Raw genomic sequence first — 6,000 nt, 5'->3', positions numbered from 1 at the left:
ATGATAAATTATTTCACAAAGTCCTCCCAATGTGTTTATCTCTAACACACATTGTGAGTTTTCCCATTTTGATCCATTGTTTATCTCTAACACAATCTATCAAAATGACAACATTTTTGTTCAACCTTATGGTGAACAAAATCATTCATTACTATCTCTAGCTAACAAACAAGTTTGGATGAAAACCTAGGTTAAGAGTTGGTAAACATCTCTCGATCATAAACCAACACAAAGAGTTTTGAATAAGAACAAAGTTTTCATCATATATTCACCATTAAAGAGTTTACAAATGAAGATCCTTACATTTACACACAAAGCTAATGATCATCTACATCTAACCTTGACAAATGGATGACTTAGCTACTCATTTTCATGGTAGCTTGGTCGGCAAGTTTCGGAAGAAGGTTGATCAACATCCAAGTCGAATAATCAAGATTGGATGGGAATCCACCTTCTTTTTTGTAAAAGATGGTTAAGAGATGAAGAGAAATGAAATCTAGGTCACAAAAGATTCTTGGAACAATGCTGTAAAATATCTCTCAAAAGTACAAAAGTGTGAAAAACTAGGCATGGCTCCAAAAAGTGGCACTTGCTACTTATATAGCAGCTACTGGGCTGTCATGCTCGCTAGGCGAGCAGAATGGCTCGCCTAGCGAGCCCCTAATTGAGGCACCTGAGGCACCTGCGCCCAGAGAAACAGCCTTTCCCAGACTGTCATGTTCGCCTAGCGAACAAAACCTTCGCCTAGCGAAGGACACGCTTCAACCTTCGCCCCAACGAGGTTGAGAGGTTTTGCTACTGGAATGCTCGTTGGGAGCTTGCTAATGGCTCGCCTAGCGAGTGAGTGCTGGCTGCGCTTTTCACCAAGTCTGGACGCGTTCGCCACACTCCTCGCTGGAAGCTCGCCTAGCGAGTGTGGTGATGTTTGCCTCTGTTAAATACTGGAGCTTCTCGCTGGACGCTCGCCTAGCGAGTCCTTCGCCACAGCCCTCGCCTAGCGAGGCAGCTGATGAATGCTTGTTTCATTTGATCCCTTTGCCACATTTCTTGTGTCTTCATTTTCTATTATTTCATGCCTACTTCCTGCACAATAACACACAAATCAAAGGTACCAAGATAGATTATCATTGCATTGCATTTCATCTGAAACAAAGGTGGTTTCGACATTTTAGCAAGGAAATGGAGTGAAAGATACCCATATTTGATAGCTCAAATAAGCACTTTTGGGTATCTAACAGTTGACGTCATCTGACCATTGTTGATCATCTTCACCAGATTCATCCTGACCGATTAGTTGAGACTTTTGAGATGGTATACATGGTTGAAGAGTAATGTACAACTCAATACAGTTGCAACCTGAATGTTCATGACTAACAAACATGTATTCAACATCTTCATCGTCTCGTACCTTAAGGGGGAAATACTTGCATTGATCATTCTAAAAAAATATTGGATTTTGATATGTGATTTTTGACACAATACCCGATCCTATAAAGGATTGTATTCTTTTTTTCAAATGCTTGCATTTCTCTTGATCGTGAGTGTAATGGTATCGGTGTTTCGAAAACAAAAACCATGTAGCTCAGACTCGTATATTTCACCGTTGTAGTGAACGTTGACACTGTATAATGATGAAGATGACATTGTGCAGATGAAAACTACTTTCTTACTGCAGATGAATGTGAGTGAAGTGTCTTGGATGTTCATAGTAAGACACTTAAATAGAGGAGTAAAGTGTCTCACATGCTAGCTAGTTCGGAGTGACGTGTCGCACATGCAAGCTACTCCGAAATGACGTGTCGCACATGCAAGCTACTCCGAAATGATGTGTCAACCATGCAAGCTACTAAAAAGTGACATGTTTAGCATGCAAGAGACAAGACAACCACATGTCAGACATGCAGACACACACTCTAAATGAATTGGCGCCCCCACTCATTCCTTGCACATGGGCGCCAATTCAAGTGGAGACACCATGCATTCAGACCTCGAAACCAAGCAATCAGACCTAGGTCTTGCATGCATGTCCTTATGGAGGCACCAATTTGAATGGCGACCCATCTTAAAGGTTGTACATGGTCGCCAATTCAAGTGGAGACAATGCAAGCACAACTTTTCATGCTCCCATCCATTTGCCTATAAATACATCCACTCTATCAACATTTCTTCCACACCATCACTCTCACTACTTCTTCTACAATACTTCTTCTACAATTTCATCTGCGACAACTTCTTGTAGTTTCATCTACACCAACCCCCCGACAAAATGTCTATCCTCATAATGGGCGAAGCACATAGAGGAACGGTTGCAAACATCACAACATATGTAATTTTTTTCTTTTGTTAACTTTTTATCTTTCATCTTCACCAACCCCCTTTTATTTTGACATACCAACTTAGTCAAGTTTTTTATTCTTTCTTTTATAGGATGTATCAAGGTTCCGAACTCGGGTCCACGAATATGTCCATATGGACCCGATGATTCAACCTTATGTTGAACTCGCCGGTTTTGGTCATATTAGCAAGATTTTGTCTTGGTCCATAGATAACAAATTCATTCTAGCTTTATGCGAAAGATGGAGATCAGAGACACACACATTTTGGTTCCCAACCGGTGAGTGTACCGTGACGTTAGAAGACATCTACATGCTTTTAGGACTACCCATTGAAGGTAAGGTTGTTAATGGAAAGACCAACCATGCAAATTCAATTTGCATGGAGCTCTTAGAGACTGATTTGTTATATGATAATGCAAGAGATCAAGGTATACTACTCTCACGCCTTAAGTCGTACTATAATAGTTTATACTTAGATGAGCATTCTACCGAAGATGCTCGAATAATAAAAACTAGGTGTTACATTATGCTGTTAATTGGCTCGTTTTTATTTCCCAAAGGTAGTGATTCTAGCATGCATATTATGTACTTACCTCTACTTAGACATGTAGATAGAATAGGAAGTTACAGTTGGGGATCTGCTTGTCTAGCCTATCTCTATAGCTCCTTGTACAAAAACTCACACAAAGACACATCTACATTTTCTGGATGTGCTGTTTTGCTACAAGCATGAGGTTGGTCAAGACTACCGTCTCTAGCACCCGTCAATAACAACCCTTTCACATTTCCGTATGCACAAAAGTAAGTTGTTTAAATTGTTATATCTTTACTTACTTCTTCAAAGATTATTACCTCTAACTAATATTTTTTGACTTTTTGGTGTAAATGATCTGCACGTGGTATGAGTTACAACAGATGTCCAAGACACTGTATTACTCAGTATCGCAACCTGTTGGATCACCTTCGACCGACAAACGTAAGGAAAATAACTTAATTATTTCATTATATTTTGTTAACTTCTTCTACATTGACTATAATCCTATCTTCTTTCACATTTCAGTTCATTTGACATCCATACCTTAATTTGGATCATGACCATGAGGTCAACGCTGAAGACGCGGCCTTATGGACTGCATGCACACCGATAAAACGGTTCACAACTGTGGAGATGCACAACAGTGATCATGTCAAACTGCAGTTCGGTATGCTCCAAAATATCCCAGATCCCCCAGCTAGCCTAGGAGAATGGCATCTGCACAAAGTTAACGACCAATGGAACTTCAATCCATGGAAAAGCTTCGCAAGATCGGAGTGTCGCAAATGGAAGCACTGTCATGACCATGTGTTAATTGACGCAGTCATGCCAACTGAAGAAAAACCAAGTCGTACTTATATGGCTTGGTACATATCGGCTGGTTTTTAGTTCATCGCCGAGGATATGTACTTGTACGACCCACGCCAGATGACTTACACACCTGACACCTCAACATCAAACCCCCAACAACAGTGTCAGACCGGATACACACAACCCTCTGTCCGTCAAATGTTCCGTTCAACCAACACACAAACATACAACTAAAACATTCCATACACCCAACCCCAATACCAAGAGCATACCCCATACCACCAGCAACAAATTGACCATCAACCTGAGACTAACATCGCTTCGCACCCACCCCTTCACCCTACCAAAGTCGTCTAAGCCATAACACCCAACGATCATTCAACACCAACCGCCCCTCCTCCTACCGTAGCCAAGAAGCCCAAACCTCACAAAACCAAAACATCCAACAACCCTATCTCTACCAAACACCCCCACAACCTTTCCAACCTTTCCTCGACGCATCGTTCACACCCATGTCTCCCTTCAACTGTCCCGGTCGTCCATCAATGAGTCAACCACATCCCAACTTCTCTGGCATGGGTCATGAGCTCAGCTACGGCGGTACACCATCGATGCATACTAAAGACTATGCCGAATTGTCTGACTACCTCAACAGACCTTCTCCTGTAGTTGGTAGTGACGCTCCTGGTCCCTCAAATGATCAAACACCGGTACCGAATCGTCAACGTGGGTTAGGGCCACAGGTTAGGGTAGCTAGAGGATGTGGGACGGAAGATCGGTTAGGTGATCTCGGTCATCACCATTAGGTTTCTTTGTGTAAACGACAATTTTTTATTAATTTCAAGTGGTCTTATATCAAATTTATCTATCACTTATACCATAAAACACAAAAAAAAATGCATTTTAGAAGGAGTCTCCAATTGAATTGGCGACTCCTCTTAAAACCTACACAGGGGCGCCAATTGGATTGGTTAGGGCACCTGCCCTAGCCAATCCAATTGACGTCTCCATTCAAGTTTTAAGAGGAGTCTCCAATTCAATTGACGACTCCTTCTAAAAGTGGGGTATTTTGGGTTTTTTTTTGAAATCAGAGATATTTTGGGAATTTCCTTAAAAAAGTGGGTTATTTTTGTAAAAAAACCCATAAAATTTATCTTTATATTATTAATTTATTTGGTCTGATTTTTAAAAAATTGAATGTGAGTGGTTTTTTTAATTTTTTATTTCTTTTGTAATTGTGCATATGCATGTTTGGATTTTTTTCCTTTTGCTTTTTCAACAATCTTTTTATATTCTTTAAACGTTTATTATCTTGTGAGAATTCGAGTAACTCTAAATTTCACTGTTTGTTATTCTCAAGTAATATTTTTGTTATTTTTCCGTGTTTATTGAATATTCAAAGAATTATTTGAATAAATAATTTATTTCTAACATTTTAGAACAAGTACTTAATAAAATAATTGTCTATCATCTAAAAGTATAGTTTTTTTTAACTCAACTATACGTCATGAATTTGAGTTCAACCTTAAATACACACTTGTATCTTTGCCTCCTATTATGATTCTCTCCAATTTGAAAATTAACTTTTACAATTTCACGTAGATGATACTTAATTTATAAAAGAATTGTTTATCAATAAATTTGTATATTTGCATATGTTATTTTTATAACAAAAAATAAATAGCTTAATATTTTTGCTCCCTCCCTCCATTTTGATATTTTTTAACATTTAGTCATTCTATTTTAAAAGTAAATTTTTTTCTCTAAACTTTATATCATTTAAAATTTGACAAAAAATATATTTTTAATGAGTTCATATAAAGTAATTTATTATTTAATATTTTTTAATTAATAAATTATTTAATTAAAAAAATTATAAAAGATAATGTTAACTTGTGTCCTTGAAGGATAAGATAAGACATCCACTTGTAAAAAGTTTGTATTGAAAAAATCAACTATTAAAATCAATACACAATTTCCAACACAAAATTACTTTCCCTAAGGCACAAGTTAACATTACCCAATTATAGATATATTTTGAAGTTATTTAATATAAATTTTAATGAAATTTATTAATCCATATGTTATTTCCTTAATCCCCCTCCCCCTCCGTACTCGAAGATACATTAGGTCATTTTGAGTGACGAACTATAAATAGATTTTATTAATACCGGAGATGTATATGTTGATTGTGTTATCTATATAAATTTTTCTTATTTTCAATTAAAAAATAGTCAATTTAAAAAAAAAAACCTGATATCTGCTATCTCACTTTTGAAACCACGCATCAACAAAATTTAAGCATATACTTGTTATTTT

The sequence above is a fragment of the Lathyrus oleraceus genome, chromosome 6 (assembly GCF_024323335.1).
Source record: "Lathyrus oleraceus cultivar Zhongwan6 chromosome 6, CAAS_Psat_ZW6_1.0, whole genome shotgun sequence".
Lineage (NCBI taxonomy): Eukaryota > Viridiplantae > Streptophyta > Magnoliopsida > Fabales > Fabaceae > Lathyrus > Lathyrus oleraceus.
This window is presented reverse-complemented; position numbering follows the sequence as displayed.